We start from the raw sequence: 17665 nt of genomic DNA, 5'->3' as shown, positions 1-17665 counted from the left end.
ATACATAGATGTCCTCTTGGTATTTGAGAAGGTGGGAATCATGATCTAAAACATAATGAGTAGAGAGAGAAGAACTGGAGAATAGTGCATTGCACAATGAATTCCGGAGAATATGGCTGCCTATGCCTCTGTTTCTTCATCTGTGAAATGGACATATACCATACTACTGTGAGCACGGTGTTATGGAGATTGAGTGGGGAGATGCACATGAAATATTTGTCTCAGTTACTGGGACTCAACACTTGCTCGATAATTCTCAGGATAGGCACTGGACTCCACCCTGCCCCTGTGTGTGTGTGTGTGTGTGTGTGTGTGTGTGTGTGTGTGTGTGTGTCTACTATACCTGTGTATCTTTATGTCTCTGTATGGGTGATATTATATTATATATGCATGCATACTATATGTGAGTGCAGGTTTGCATGCATGCATATGGAGGTTCAAGGCTAATCTGGGATTCTTCCCAATCACTTCACTTTACTCTCTGAGGTGGTCTCTGCACTAACCTTGCCACTATAATGAAGGTAGATGACCTACTTACTCTAGGACCATCTGAGACCTGGTATGCTCAAGGTGCCATGCAGCCTTTGGATTTATGTGGGTTCTTAGGGATCTGAATGCCAGTCTTCAAACTTCCTAGTTTTAACCACTGAGGCAGATTCCACCCCTCAGGAAAGCCATTAAAGGAATGTACTGTGCAGTCCCTGCCATGTTCTCTGTGATTTCTGTTCTTATGTTAAGTCCCTGTACTTTTTTTTTTAAAAAAAGGATTAACTAATTAATTAACTTAGTTAATGGGCAGGATAAAGCATGAACAATGGAATTTCATTGGCAAGATCATATACTGCAACAACCAGGTCTCATTTTCTCTTAACTGCGTAGCCTGGGGGAAACCAGGGACCTTGCCTTCAGCAAGCATTCTAGAAAGGACCATACAAGAAACATGACAGCAGCACTTCTAAGCCTTGTAGTAGTCACAAAAGAGATCTTAGGGGTGTGTACTAGCCTAGTTTTCACTCCTGAATACCCGTTAACTCCAGCAGCACCTATCAAAGTAACTCAGCAAAGATTCTGACCTCAGACTCTTGGTTCACAAGACTTGGCCTGGAACTCCTGGTCTGCTGGCAGACAACTCTCATCTGCTGGATTATAAGCCTGTACCACTATACTAGCAATAAAATATAAGCTTTTATTTTCCATAAGAATGTGAGGATCACAAAGGTAAGGGCTTTGTGCATAATTTTCTTTGCTGAGTAGCAAACACCCATAAATGATCCTGGAAATCAGCAAGCATTCCTCTATGAAATGATCAAAGGTCACTGTGAAGGTCACCATGGTCAGGATGTTCATCCCTCACCTGGACCTTTTTCATGAACAATAATGAAAAAAAAAAACACCACAGGGAATTATGGGAATATGTCACCCTAATAACTCCAGAGGCTGAGAAAAGAGGATTGTAAATCCAAGGCTAGCCTGAGCTACATTGTAAGTCTCTGTCTTAACAAACAAAGAGAAACAGAAACAGAAAAGAAGAAAAACAAAACAAATATAACCCTAAAAGAACACAAAACTGCTTTTTGCATTAAAGTCATGGGACTAAACATAGAATGGACAACTGGAGATCATCATGTTATGCAAAATAAATCAGACTCAGAAAGGCAAATATTTTATACAGAACCTAGGTTTAAATGGAAAATGATAGGAGAATAGAAAGAGGGCACTTTATGAAGAGAAAGTGGACCAGAGTTGTGGGGAGGGGATAAAGATAGAATATTGAGGTATATGATCAGAGTATATGCTATATATGTATGAAAATGTTATAATGAAACCATTATATGGTTTGCATTATATTATATGCTATGAATATATGCTGATAAACATAAAATAACATAAAAGGTATATCTTTTAAAACCTTCTTTGAGGAATATTAACTAACATTATTTTAAAGCAATCAGTTCAACTGGTGCACTGAAGAAGCATTCTTTACATAGCTATTTAAAGTCTTATCCAGGCCTGGAGGTGATGGCGCATGCCTTTAATCCCAGCACTCAGGAGACAGAGGCAGGCAGATATCCGAGTTAGAGGCAATCCTGGTCTACAGACCTAGCTCCAGGACAGCAAGAGCTACAAAGAGAAACTCTGTCTCAAAAACAAAAACAAAACGAGCAAACAAGAAACCCCAAGCCAAACCAACCAAACAAAAATAAAACACCAATAATCATCATCTTATCTAGATTGCTTCAAAGCCAATCAACCCTTTTACCCAGACAGTATTATATATTTGATTTGCTTCAACTCCAAACTTCAACCAACTCACATGGCTATTTAACACTTCTGCATGCTCTGACTCTATGCAAGACACACGTGTGACCATACCCAAGACTAAAGACAGCTCAGAAGGAGCTAGGGGTGTGTCAGTAGGAAGGAAGCAACAGCTACCTATGTGCATCACAAACAGGGCTTCCTTTCTGCTCAATTCTCTCCCCCTGTGTGTGTGTGTGTGTGTGTGTGTGTACAGTACAGTGCATTTATATCCCAAATCCAAGTTAGGAGATAAGTGTGAAGGAACAGCTGCAGCAGCTGAAGAAGCTCATTCCTGCCAGGAAGAGAAGGAGGCAGAAGGCTCGCTGCGTTCAGCTTTGGAAGGACTGTGCAGAGAAAGGAAGGCGTCTGGAAAGTATTCAAATGTCAGAAGAGAAAGATTGGACTGCAGGAGGGGAATCAGTGGCACGTGGTTTCTCATTAGGCTCACCGTGTCCCTTGCATTTGGAAGCACGCACCAGTGCAGATTTCAGCATTGCTTGAGTGCTTCTTCAAATGAATAGCACTCACTCATGCAAACTGCATGGCCCACTGAGGTGCCTTTATTAAAGTATAAAGAAAGCACGCCCTCCCTTCTCAAGGGTAGGGATTTAGAGGATCATCCCTGAGACCTTACACCTCCCTGGCAAAAAGACTATATTTGTGCATACTTGTGTGCCTGCATGCATCTGTGTCTTCATTCACCCAGGAAAGAGCATATGGAGGCTGGAGGAAGACATTGTGTCTCTTCTTCTACCATTTTCTGAATTATTCCCTTGAGACAGTCTTTCATTGTTATTGGAGCTCACCATTTTTTGGTTAGGTGAGCACCAAAGATCTATCTATCTCTTCTTCTCCCTAGCCCTGAGGTTACAGACATATACTGGTATACTGGGCATCTAGGTGGGTCCTGGGGAGCTGAAATCTGGTCATCAGGTTTTCATTACACACTGAGCTATCTCTCCAGCCCCTAGAAATACATCTTATAAAAATATCCATATAAATAGATATGTATGAGTTGAGTTGGTCATGAAGTATTTGTCAAAACATGGTAGTGGGAGCTCATAAGGTTTTTTAATAAGAGAGTAAATATGCAAATCAATGAAGATTCAGTTGATGAGCTATATAAGGAGGATATATAGGCTTAAAATAAGCAAATTATGGGCTGGAGTGACAACTCAGTAAGTAAAGTTATTGCCTTGCAAACATAAAGACCTGAACTAGATGCCCCAAACTGGAAACCAGGCCCAGTGGCGTGTGTTTGTAATCTCAACTCTACAGATGGAAAACTCCTTCAGCCTCAGTAGCCAACCAGTCTAACTTACTTGACAAGTTTAGAGCCAATAAGAGAACCTGCCTCAAAAATCCAAGGTGGACAACATCTGAAGAACAATAGCTAGGCTAATGTAATATCCTCCATACACATGTGTACACACACACACACACATACACACACACACACACACCCATACAAGATAGCTCTCTACATATTCTTGTTCATATATCTTCTACATGCATTCACTGAAACTATAGTATAGTAGTCAATATGAAAGTCATACACCTTATACATCCTCAAATTGTTGCTTTTGTAGGTTTACATGATCAAATGTCAGCAACAGAAAACAATTCCCTTGAATATACTCCCAGTCAGAGGTGTTGGATAACACTGTAAACAGGAGAAAGGTGCCCAGCAAAAAACGAAATGCAGCTTCAACTCTCTGCTTTATAAGCATCTCCACTGTTGTAATACCTTTCAGCAATTCTCTCCACTGAGCTGTGTCGTAAAATTAGCACCAGAATACAGAAAGTCTAAGGGCCTGCAGAGCGTCTCTGTTCAGGATTAAGATGGAAATTGCCATCTAAGGTCTCTCTGTACGTCAGACCCAGGAATGTCTGCACGCAGGGCTGTTCTACAAGAGAGCTCAGGGTGATTATTTACTTTCAGATGCCCAAGTAAATAATATGCATGTTTATAGAGAGCTGAATTTTGAATTAACAGACTAGTAGGCATATTTCATCATCCACCCTGTCCAACTCTGGATAACTTCACATATCGAGTCAGGTGGGTCTAAGTCCTTGTTTATGTGACATGATTAGTAGCAACTTCTAGGCATCTTATGGAGGCGTAAATGCCAGTAGAGAGGCACATTCAGTTCCTTCTAGAGGACACCAGTTAAGTCGCCTAAGTATCACCATGTCTCAGTCACACTGGTACCTCTCACCACAAGTGATCCTGCTACATAACTAAGTAAAGATGCCCAAAATAGATGAGATAACTTTCTCTTGCTAGCAGCAATACGGTTCAGACCTGGTGTTCTTCATCAAGATGTTGGAAGCTTTATCTCCCCTCCCTCTCCCTCTCTCTCCCTCTCTTCTCTCTCCCTCACCTTCTCCCTCTCCATCTCTCCCCCTCTCCCCCCCCAGTCCTGGCCCCGTGTATGTGTGTGTACACTGGTATTCACTAAAACAGACACAATTTATGGACAGGAAGTAACCTTAAGAGAACCTTATTTTTAGACTCAAGGTTTAAAAACATCTATAAACAGAGTGGAGTTTTTAGTTTTCTAAACGGGCAATTGTCAAGCTTTAACTACATGGACAATATGTCTTTGAAGAATCATTCTGTTTACAGTAAATTATATAGGGCACACAGAGATGTAGAAAGCTAGGGAGGTTCTGATTTCTTCTCATCAGTGACATTAATAATTAATGGCTTGCACTAGTGCATAAAGTCTTCCTATTGAAATGCTTCTCTCCCTTGCTTTCCTCCACTCCCCCTACTCTCTCCTCTTCCTCCTCTCCTCTCTTCTCTGTCTCTGTCTCTCTCTGTATGTACTGTATGGTCTGTCTCTGACTATCATCTATGTCTGTCTATCTATCATCTATCTATCTATCTATCTATCTATCTATCTATCTATCTATCTATCTATCTATCTATCTATCTATCTTCACCTCTCCTGTCCTACATCCTACCAACATTTCCTCTTTCCTACCCGTCTTCTCTCCCCTCCTTCATCCCTTACTGCATCTCACTGATGTTCACCATGTGTATGTCAAACCATAGCTGCCCTTCTAGAGTTAAACCTGTGAGGAGGCAGCATGAGAATTCACTCTATTAATTGTGAATGAGACCACCTGCAGTAACTGCAGAGTCCACAGTCAGCAGCTTTTCAATTCAGCAGATCAATCTATGTGTGGATGATAGTGCTGAAATTATAAAGTTTATTTCCCTCCTTGGGGAGAGAAAAATCAAATAAACTAGCCAACACCTTGAAGATAAAAAGGATTCAAAATAGCAACCAGAATAGTTTTATAAATAGTTTTATAAAGATCAAGCCCTTTTGGAATAATCTAATCTTCCACAGGAAGAGTTTGATATGAGGCAGTGGAAGGAACCATTTTTATCCCAGCAAACACTTGGCAATTTGCTGGGGAGACTCCCTGGATGCATGGGCATTGCCTCATCTGCTTTAACACACAGGGGATGAGCTGATAAAACTGATATATTCAGCCAGTCCTCTATTTCTCCCCACTCTCCCCACCCCCAGCAGTATAACCACATTCCACACTTGCATGCGTTTAAAAATATAATACAATCAAAGGAAGCATTATTCTTACAAAGCCTATTAAAAGAGCCAAGTAAATTCATACAGCATAATAAAGATGATTTATTTACCAGGAGGAAAAAATTGGTAGGGGAAATAGTGTGGCTGAACCTCATCTACAAAATCAGTTTCCCATAGAATATTAATCTTCATTGATTAGCTAGGGAGACGGCAGCACTTAGACATTCACTTGTATGGTATAAGTTAACTCCGATGCTTCAGTCTGACAAAGCTCCATCTGATCGCGTTGAACTCCTTAATTCTGAGCATTGCAGAATATTCTATTTGCTTCTTGAAAACATCAATTTATGTCCAACAACATCTGTAGGAAAATGAGATTTGCCAAATGTCTCAAAATAGGAAACCACGGCTCTTTGGCTTTTAGAGAACACTGGATTTTATTAACTTTTTTTCCTTTCATTGCATCATGCCATGTGAAAATAATAAGAAAATAAAAGGAATCTATACTCTCTCATAAAAATACTGCACATTATCAATTCCAGGGAGTGTATGGATATACTGGTGTCTTTCTTATATTTTTGGTTGTGAGCCTTTGAGAGCTGAGCCATCTCTCCAGCCCATACTGGTGTCTTTCTATGACCTCAAATTGAAACAACTACTTTTGTATCATAGATGCCTGTGGGAAAACCACCCAAACCTCACCACTTGTCACTGCTCTGGGGACTAGCACAGATACACACATTACAGCCATAATTCAATGAGATTTTCTCCTATGACATCATCTCTGTGTAACTTGATTTCCACAAAGAACAAAAATATCAGGATACTTTTGAGACTAATAATGCTAGGTTCTATTCTGCTAGGCTCCACTTCATTTACCTATGACAAGCACACACAGTTTAAGTCCTTTGTGTCCTAAATTAATACCCCAAATAACACTAGAGCAATGGCATTGATGTCAGTAGAGAGATGGATCCCTTTTATTAACTACTGTGTACCCAAGGGTTCTGGATTTTAAAGTTAAAGCAAAGACTATGCATTCCCATGCTCTCCTTCTGGGTGAGACTCTCTGCCAAGGTGTTCAAGTCTTCACTCCACTCATACTTCCTGCCCCAGGCAAATGACTTTCATGCACTTTTTCACATGTCCTCAGCACATTTGGGTGGGTGTTCTCTGTATGCATGAATAAACCTACCTATTGCATACAAAGGCTATAGGACAACTTCAGATGCTGTCACTTAGGTACTATCTACCCTTTTGTAACTAAGGTATGGTTTCTTTTTTTCTGGAGTTCACCAAATAGATGTAGCTAGCTGGCCAGTGGGTACCAGTGATCTACCTGTCTCTATGTTGATAGTACTGGGATTATAAACATGTGCCACCAAACCTGACTTTTGTAGGAAGTGAACTCAGTTCCTCATGTGTGCATGGCAAACTCGACTCTCAGAGTCATCTCTCAAGCCTTTAGATATGATATTATTAACACTTTATCTGAGCAAGATTTTAAATAAAGAGATGAGTGGGAAGCCATATCGCTTATGAGATGAGCAGGGATAGTTTACTCAATAGTGACTCTCCTCTGGTTTCTACTGTTGTTTGTCTGTGGGTTTCTGTGCACTCAAGGCTCTCCACTTGTGTGACTTGGGTGCAGGCAGCGATTGCATCACTACCCCATCATGTCACATAATGACTGTGTTGGAAGACACTTAGACTGACGACATGTTGGTCTGAAATGTTTAATTAATTAGTTAGTTAGTTATGTGAGGGATCCTCCTCTTTCTTTTACCTTAAACATTTCAAAGCTTAAAATCACTGGAACCTTTAAATAGAAGTCATATCTCTACATGGCTGACATTAACTTTAGCATCCTGTCTCTCTAGTCTAGACTTGTGCTTCCTGGGCTCTGTGAGTCCTATCTTCTTCTTTTCCAGTTTTCAACCAAACAGAATTTCTCCTCTGCCAAGCTACTTGTAGCCCGAAGGTACCCATCCTCACTGGCTCAAACCTTCCAGGCAAGGTTTCCCTGGGGGCTCCTCTTCCTTCAGAGTTACAGAGAGTTTGGAGAAGCAAGGGAAAAATCACCAAATCACTGGCTGGAAGCAAACTGGGGGGTTTGTGTGTGGCAATTGTGAGTCTTCTCTCCTCTTTTCTTTGTTTATAATAATAAACAAAGAAATAAAGGAGGGGGACCTAATAAAAGTTCAAGTGATATTTGCATAAAACAGATATAAGAATCTCAAGATAAACATCGAAATAATCTACCTGTGTCCTTTATAGACACATTGGAAAATTTGTTTTCTAAACCAAAACTCAATACCTTCACCTGTAAATATTTAAAATAATTAAAAAAAAAAAACAACTCTCAAACAGAATGCTGTTTATCATTCTTTCTAATGGTGTTAAATATTACAGAGAGAGAGAGAGAGAGAGAGAGAGAGAAATTTTCCATTCTCATGACAAATGGAAACCTGTCATTCAAACTGTTTCTTGTCATGATTTTCTCCTTCATCATATGTCCAAGAGTTCATTTAATGGCAGTGCAGCCTAGTGTCCTTACTCTGCTCTGTCACAAATATGTACCATGACTTGCTTTAGCAGTCTCTACTCGATGATCTCTTAGATATAACCCACTAAGCCCTAGTGCACATGGCTCATCAACCTCTAAGGAAAGTCCCTACTCCTGCAAAGGATGTGCACATTCATAACTGCAACAGATACTGCTGCATCTTATTAATTAAACTCCCATCATACTTATAATAAATAGTGTATTTAACATTTTTCAGGGTGTTCAAACTTTCTAACACATACAGGCAAACAGGTGAGATGAAGAACTCACCTTGTCCATCTCCCTATACCACACACCTAAAAATTTACATTAAAGACACTAAACACTCATCCGGTGCTTACTGGATAAATGGTGAGTAATGAAAGCATATCTTAATATCTAAAAGGCACATGTTACCTTGTTTTTCAACTGTGAAGGGCTTCAAAGACTGCCAAAACCAGACTTACATATATAAGGACTCTCTTCACTCTCACTGGAGAGGGCCATATGCATGTGTGGACAGCATCAATGGGGTTGCTGTCAATGCAGAAGGATGTATACATGTGTGGGCACCTTCAGGGGGATTGGTGACTGTCAATATTGAGGGCTGTACATATGTGTGGGTATTTTCAATGAGAGCTGGATGCCCATCCTTCTCCCAAAACTTCTGACTTCAGAGTCCATGCTCACAATGACCCAAGGTCATTATGAATCATCAGAGATTAAATTATACTGAGCACAATGTTGGTTAAGTGCACCTTACCATATTCTAATTGGTCATCTGGGCATCTTATTTATGGGATCAGCATGATTAAGGTGAAGCTTCCCTCAGCTCATCCCTCCCTCATTCTCCCACAATCTTTAGTCACTGTCACCTTCTTGCCATATTTTCTAAGTCAGCTGTAGCTTCTAAAGGACAATGCACAGACATGAAAAGAGGAGAACTTGATGTTTTCTGTGCTGGAAAGGCTCATCCTATCAGAGCCACACTGTGTCCAAGACTATAGAAAATGAAGTGATTATTATTAAGCAATTTTGTTGAAAACTTTCTAGCCACAAAAAAGACAAGTGGAAAACAACTGAGTCTGATTTCCTTTATAAAAAGTTTCAGAAAGGGAAAATTCAAGTCTAGGGCAGACAGTAGACCTGTAGTGGAAGGGTCTAAGAATATTTGGAGTCTAGATAGTCACTGGGTCAGGATGAATTGGGAACAGTGGAGGTGTTCAAGGTCCTAAAGGTTGTGAAGCTATGCAAGACACTTCAGCTCAGGTGCTTATGGTCATTGTACCTCAATAAAGCTGTCTGGAAACCTATGCTGACCCTTCCTGGGTAAGGAGAATCACCTTTGCTTCACAGCTCCTGAGTGTGCTGCAGCCCCGTAGCAACACTGTTTGAAGATGTAAAGAACTGAATAGAGTAAATAGTTCAAAACATTCTAGAACTTTTTCCATGTCGTGAAAACCAGAGAGTTGTGGAATTAGAAAGACTAAAAAGAATGGTGGTTTTGGAGAAAATGTCACTCATGGAGACAAGACCAACATGGAATTAATGGCTGTCGTTGTGAAGGATGCTTTGTAGAAAGGAACTCCAAATTCTCCATCTTCAAATCCTATGGGTAGAGGTAAGAAGTTCAAAGTCTAGGCTGGATGCCACTCCTGTACCCTAGTCCTGGTGGATCGCAGTAGTTCCTAGAAAAATATGACTAGTTACTGGATGAGCATCTAATCTAATGTGATATGCATGCCTGGGACTTTGGCTTCAATTCCAAAGCATTTGGCAGAGGAGCTGTCGGAACATACCCAGCGAGAAGAGTGTAAGTATGGGTCAGTGGTGGCCTCTGTGAAACAATGCATCTCTGCCCAAAGCCTACATACACCATGAAAAACAGCCACGAGAGATGTGCAATGTGCAGGACTGGATCTGACTCTGCACAGAAAGTCCCTCTTCCTTCTCCTTACTCTGAGGAGCCATAACTGTCTGTCTTCTTGGGTGTGTGATTTTCCAAAGGCTGTTTTTGTGTTCAGGGACTATAGAGATGGCTAAGTAGAGAAAAGTCTGGCCACACAAACATGAGAACATGCTTTCAACCCCTAGAACCTACATCATAAAAACCTGGCATGGTGTCACAGGCTCATAATCTCTGCATGGGGAAGTGAAAATGAATGGCTGCTTATAGGTCACTAGCCATCCAGGCTTGCTGGATCAATGAGTTCCAGGTATAAGTGAGAGACTCAAAAATCAAGATGGACAGTTAACCAAAGTACACTTTCTCATGCACACTCATGCACACCCAAATCTGTACTCACACATAGGAATACTTACCTACACACACTCATGCACACACACACACACACACACACACACACACACACACACACACACACACGATCAAGTGGTTGAAGGAAGTGAGGATTCAGCTTCCTGGACTGATTGGCCTTATTCCCATTGGTCATGAATTTATAGACCATGTAAAAAGCATTTGTCTTTCTCATGTCCCCATAGCTTAGCACCAAGCTTGGCCACAGAGTCCCAGCATGCCCACCCACTTTTGCAATGTTTATTTGTACAATCACAGTATACCACTCTTCTGAAGCCATGACTGTGACATGTAAATTTGTTTTTCTAAGTCCCATCATGTTTCCTCAAGAACTAGGGTAAGTTTTCCTCCACTTCAGTACAAAGCAATCTATTTAAATTTGATGGTCACCATCTCCTGATGCAGGGATTCAGGGCAAGGTTCTAAGTTAATTTTGAAGACTTTCAATCTATGTTATTCCTTGTCTATAAACAGGTTTACATATCAACGACATAACTTATATGATGCCATCAATTATGTTGGAAGGTGGGCATGGGAGGTGAGTAGAATTCAAAATATTAGGAGTATCAAACAATTTTTACTAGCCAGTATCTCCCATACACAAATGCTGCTGTGGTCTAATTACTTAATCTTGGCCACACTTTTTATATAGATGTGGCTGGATGCCTCCAAAAAGATTAGGTTCTCCTCAATTGACACTGGGGCTATATCCTGCTAAACTAATTGTAAGATGAGACCATGAAGAAAAAAGACACATCTACCCAAACTGACAAGTTAGCCTAGCCTAAACTAAATGTATTCAGGACATTGACATTCAGTTACATCTGGGCAAATATAATTGAAGGCAAAACCTATTCTATGAATATTTAATATGTTACTGAATACCTGTACCCAAAACTGCTGGTAACAACAGGACAGCATGAAGGGTCCATGTCTACTACCATGATTCAGGGGTTACTGGGGGCCACAACTCAAAAGAGGATTAGATTAGGTATTGATAGCCAGGGAAAGATCAGAACTCAGTATCTGAAACATGGTTTTGTTTAGCATCATCACAAAATAAAATGATTATCAGATCAAGTAAATGGAGGCCTGTCTGTAGGATCTGGTATTTGTAAGTGCTTATTCAGAATTGACTTGTTTATCAAGATTTTACATGTGCAAAACACAAAAGGAAATCAAACCCTATTTTTACTTTCACTGGTAATAGTAATAAAGAGCAGAGTTTTTGAGGTGTTATTCCTGTTTTTAAGATTTATTTGCGTGTGTGTGTGTGTGTGTGTGTGTGTGTGTGTGTGTGTGAGCTCACCACCTGTACTTTTCTACTCATAGAGGACAGAAGAGGGCATAAGACTCCCTAGTGATGGAGTTACAGGCAGCTGCGAACTGCCTAACGGGTGTCAGAGACTAAAGTTGGAAACTTGGGTCCTCTGAAAGAGAAGCAAGCACGCAGAACTGCTGAGCCATCTCTTGCACCTCCTTTTCCCCATTTACAACTAAATAAAACTCTTCTTGGAGAATGGCCAGAATTCAATTTTCATATTACTATTTTCTTTGCATCCAACCTCCTAACAATCCTCTTCAAAAGCCAATCCAGTTACTGAATGTTTTTTTTTTTTTCTCCAAGACACAGATACATTCTATGATAGCTTTCACAGGTAATGAATACAATTATTTTACTCTTTGCAAAATTGTCCTACCGAACAGGCAGGATGTTTCAATTGCCCATGTGAGGCTTAGAACTGAAAAAGAGCATTTCAAACACTGTCTTTAGGTTTAAACTTAAAGGTACTTTAGGGCACAGAATAGGGGATTTCTGAAATTATATCTGGCATCTTAGATCTTGGGATGGTTAATCTTGATTGTGCGATAGAAGTATTTATGACCATCTAAACAAATCCCTGGGCATGTCTGTGAAAAGTTATCTAAATTGTGTTAATTGTGTTGAGACAACACACCCACAAGGTGAGCAGCACCATTCCCTGTGCTGGAGTCTTACAGTGACTGAAACAGAAGACTAAGCTGAGCATCGGTTCTCATCTCTCTGTGAGATCTGACTGTGGACACAGGTGACCTGCATCAAGCTCCTTCCCTTATGCCATTCGCACCATGATGGATTATATCTCCCAGAACAGTGACCCAAGATCAATCCTTCCTTTTAAAATTGCTTTCATCAAGCCTTTTCAAGCTTCAATGAGACAAGCAATTAACACACTTATATTTCTGTAAAAGTTGTGGAACCACTGTACTTCTGGAGTACATCTTGTGTGACTCGTAATTACTCTTACTGTTTTGTATTATTATATAAATAATACTTATGTAGTAGCAGATGTGCAGCTTGGTCTTATGAGGGTCCTGAGCAACTGAAACAGGGGTTATCCCGAAACTTGTGGCCTGTACGTGGAATATGTTCTAGCTGGGCTGTCTTGTCTAGCCTCAGTGGGAGAGGAAGCACCTAGCCTCACAGAAACTTGAAGTGCCAGGGTGGGAGGATACCTAAGGGACTACCACCTGCTCAGAGAAAAAGGGGAGGGAGATAGATAAGGGGGAAGGATTGTGGGAGGGAGTGACTGGCAGGGACAGTGAGCAAGATGTAAAGTGAAGAAATAAACAATAAAATTAAGTTAAAAATTAATACATATGTATAGTGGAATATTTAAGAGCACTGTTAAGTAAAAGTTAGCCATATTATTGGCTGTGAACAGTTTTGATGGTGATAGTAGGTGCAGTTATTCCTTCCCTATGCATACGTAAATACTAATATTCATGTTAGTATATTTATAAATCCTTTTATATGCTCATGGAATTAGTTACAAAACCCTAACTCTGAAGACAGGCTTGCTGGGCTTAAGTAGTAGTACTCAATAGGCCATCAATTTTAGGAGCTCTGTAGATTCTAGTAACATCACATTCATAATGTACACAATAATAATTGCTTTCTCATAATGTTACTGGGTCTAACCTGTAAACTATGTGTTCTGGTTACCATTAACTATCAACCTGGCACAGCTTATATGAGGAAAACTCTACTGAGGAACTGCCTAGATCACACTGGCCAGTGGACATGTCTGTGGGTGATTGACTTGATTGTCAATTGATGTAGGAGAGCTCGGCTCACTCTGGGCAACACTAGGTAGGTGGTCCTGAACTATATAAAGATGCTAGTTGAGTATAAACTGGGCTGTAAGCCAGCTGGCAAGCATCCTCCTTAATAGTTCCTGTTATACTTCTTTGGTTCCTTGGGTATAGGTTATATGCTCCTGACTTGGTGTCCTGTAGTGATGGACGGTAATCAGAAAGGGTAAGCTAAAAAGAACTCTTTTATCCCTAAGCCACTTGTAGTTAAAGTCTTTGCCATGGCCACGGAAATGTAACTAGAATACTATGTGCGGATTTCTGAGTTCGAGGCCAGCCTGGTCTACAGAGTGAGTTCCAGGACCGCCAGGGCTACACGGAGAAACCCTGTCTTGAAACCCCCCCCTCCAAAAAAAAACTAGAATACTATGTGTAACTGTTGGCTATCAATAAACATGTAATAATAGCTAGACATCATTATTTGTAGTGTAATTTAAATGGGACCACAACCAATCTGTTATATGTCAATTCATTTAGTATGTTGTCAATTTTCTCATACCAACCACATACATCCTATATTTCTCTCTTGAGTGAGCCTACCACAACTTTGTCCTCCTTAATGGAATACAGGCTCACATAGAAAAGAGCCACATCTGCCTCATTTATTCTGAATACCAGGTCCAGTGCCTAATTCTGAATAAGCAAATCTATAAATGGTTATTTGTTGCTGAACTGACTGGAGACTGGACATATCACAAGCTCAAGACAGAAGTATTCATGAAATCAAAGTGGATACAAACACAGGAGAGTGAAGTCACTGTTTTCTCTTTTCCTCTTAAAAAAAAAAGTAAGAAATCATGAAAGAAAGAAATGTACAGAATCTTGCATGGAGTAAGATTGACTCTAGGCTTGGGTGAGCACCTTGCAAACTTTGTGAAGTACCACATGCTTGAAAGACAGACATCTGTGTTACTTGTTTAGGCATAGATGAAATTAGAGAGCAACACACAGAAAATATAAGGAGTAAATAGGTAGATAGAAGGACAGAGAAGTAGATGAACAGAAAAAGAAATGTGTACAAATGTCTGTGTCTGTGCATGTGCACATGCGTCTAGTCATACAGACAAAGCTAGTCTCAATGCTATCATGGATTAATTTATTTTTATTTATGTGTATTTAAGTTCCTCCATGTATGTATGTGCACATGCATATGGTTGCATGCCAGGTTGTCCTGGAGTGGTGTGAGAGGTCACTGTGAGACATCCAACATAGGTGTTAGGAAATGAATGTGAGACCTCTGCAAGAGCAGCAATTGCTCTCAGATATCCCTAGAGCCCCTTAGAACTACACTTCAATGGTCCATGTGAAGACTTTTTAAATTTGAATGCTTTCAATACACTTGTAGCAGTCAATGAAAGTGTCTGCAATTTTTTGTTTGTTGGAAAAATCGTTTTTGAAATTTGGCTATGTTTTCTTTTCTTTTCTTTTTCTTTTTTCTTTTTATTTCTTTTTCTTTTTCTTCTCTTTGTGTGTGTGTGTGTGTATGTGTGTGTGTGTGTGTGTGTTTCGAGACAGGGTTTCTCTGTGTAGCCCTGGCTGTAGTGGAACTCACTCTATAGAACAGGCTGGCCTTGAACTCAGAAATCTACCTGCCTCTGCCTCCCAAGTGCCGGGATTAAAGGTGTGCGCCACTACTGCCTGGCTAGACCATATTTTCTAATCTTAAAAATATTGCCGGTTGGATGATTTTCATTATTCAGTAAATGACAAGTGATCGTTCATTTTTCCCACCAAAAGGTTAAGTCTCCAAACTTTATAAACTGTACTTTCTCCATAAAAATAAACTATCATCTGCTGGGCTGTAAGATTAGCAAAAAAAGTTCACACTGTCAAAAATAGATGGATTCTGCATTTCAAGGTGACAAGTGCAATGTCAGATCCAATCAATCGATCACAGCATAATTATTATTGCAAATGATCCTTATCCATGCTGCAAACCTTAAGGGGAATTTAATGAAGCAGTAAGCACATCAATAATAGGATCCACTTTGGTCTCTATTAAGTCTCATGATTCATAAATATCCTGGCGTGCCTGGCTCTCTTTACATCCTGTGAAGATATCTAAAAGAAGTGGCCCTGGAAGACAGAGCTTCAACTCTTCACCAAAGACAATCAATGACCTCAGAAGATTTCCATCCATTCCTCTATTTGTACAGAGGCTAGTGGTGATGCACAGCGGAAGGTTGAAGGGAAGAGCTGTAGGGTTAAAGACAAGCTTTGTGTTTTCAGTTTTCAAGTTTGAATTTAGTGAAGTCTATCACAGACAACAGTGTAATGGAATCTAGTATCTATGATAGTATAGATATGTTTTCTCTTTAAACATTTATTCAGTATGTGTCTGCAAATTTATGTTTGTGCATGCATGTGTGTATGTGCACATGTATGTTCACCCACACATGTGGAGATCAGAAGACAATGTTTTCGAGTTGAATTTCTTTCTTGTGAGTTCTAAGGATCAAACTCAGGTCATCAGGCATGAAGGCAAAAGCCATTATCCTCTGAACCACTTTGCTGGTCTTATGTGTTCCTTTTAGAAGCAAAAGGCATAATGCCCAAGGACTTTTCTTACTAAGTCTTTATCTAAGTAGGTCTAGCCCAGTCTGAAGTCTGTAATTAGCAGCTCATGGAAGCTTCACTTGAATTGTTCCAATGTGGTTGGATGGACACAACCACATGCTATGTGACAGTGCTTGCTGAGGCAGTACAGTCTTGGCTATTATTGATCTAGTATTTCTTATTCTCCACGCCTTGTGTGGTTTGTCTGGTAATACAATCTTTGAGTGTGAGATGCATCTAAAATCAGAAACAGTTTACAATCCCTAAATCCCTGACTATGGAGAACCTGCCAGATACCAACACCAAGAGGAAGATGGACTCAGGACAGGGTTGTGAACTGAGCCTGTAGCAAATAAATACCCTTTTTAACACTGTCCTTTGATTAACTACTCTCAATAGATTAAAGACCCACAATATGTGTCTTCAGATAGCCTCATAGTAATCTTCCCTCCCAACCCTGACAAATGTTCTATGAGCTCTGTAAAAAGCACTGTTTTCAACATGGGACCTGTGTTGTCTCAGCACATGCATCTGCCTATATAAACTTATGTCCACCAGATCTCTCTGAGCACCTTTCTCTTTAAAGTTCTCTGTTCTTGTTCACCCAAGCACTTCTGCATTCTGCAATTATTTCTGCCAAGACTCTGTAACAGAATAAAAAGAGCTCTGGCCACACTATGAGCATTCACTCTCTAAAGCCTCTTTAATGCTCAATGCCTAACAATCTCCAAGCGCAAGAAGGCACCACACAGTTCATTCTTCAAGATAGAAGAGCACTATCCCAAGCCCTGCATGTAGTTCCCATCTAGTAATTTAATGAGAAAACAATTAGAGTTGTGTTCTATCTTCATATTTTGTCAATGAAGACTACTAAGTTCGCAAAATTGGTCTGTGATAAATAACAGAGGGAAGACTAGAGGGAGATAGGCCAGAAGGAACAAATTACCCAAAACAGGGATGGTAGTAATTCAGGTCCATATACATCTGAATCCTCAGCTCCTTCTTAATCCCCAGTGCTCAGCTGAAGGAACCCTTTAAATCTCAAAAATACAGGAACCTGAGAATATTGGGTTTTAATTTTGTGCGTGTGTGTTTGCGCATTAGTGCATGCGTATTTGTGTGTGTTACGTACATTAGTTCAGGAACCCATGAAAACCAGAAATGAGTGTTGATCTCTAGAAACTGGAATATAGGTAATAATGAACCACTGGATGTGAGGGCTGGGAACTGATTCTAGGTCTTCTCCAG

General features: G+C 40.2%; 1 protein-coding gene and 2 long non-coding RNA genes across 10 annotated transcripts in view; 1 reads left to right on the top strand and 2 right to left on the bottom strand.

Annotated features, from left to right (window-relative positions):
* Rbfox1 (RNA binding fox-1 homolog 1) overlaps positions 1-17665 on the bottom strand; it is a 1556838-nt gene that overhangs the window by 548983 nt on the left and 990190 nt on the right. The gene's annotated exons all lie outside the window — the stretch shown is intronic.
* On the bottom strand, positions 5943-10841 carry LOC116084791. The gene is made up of 2 exons (XR_004116267.1): positions 9698-10841; positions 5943-6225 (listed from the first exon to the last, which is right to left on the bottom strand). It is a non-coding gene; the product is annotated as an uncharacterized LOC116084791 (long non-coding RNA).
* On the top strand, positions 9857-12255 carry LOC116084787. The gene is made up of 3 exons (XR_004116265.1): positions 9857-10030; positions 11201-11264; positions 12059-12255. It is a non-coding gene; the product is annotated as an uncharacterized LOC116084787 (long non-coding RNA).

This window comes from Mastomys coucha, unplaced genomic scaffold, assembly GCF_008632895.1.
Source record: "Mastomys coucha isolate ucsf_1 unplaced genomic scaffold, UCSF_Mcou_1 pScaffold12, whole genome shotgun sequence".
Taxonomy (NCBI): Eukaryota; Metazoa; Chordata; class Mammalia; order Rodentia; family Muridae; genus Mastomys; species Mastomys coucha.
Note: the sequence above shows the minus strand (reverse complement) of the source record. Positions and strands in the feature narration are given on the sequence as shown.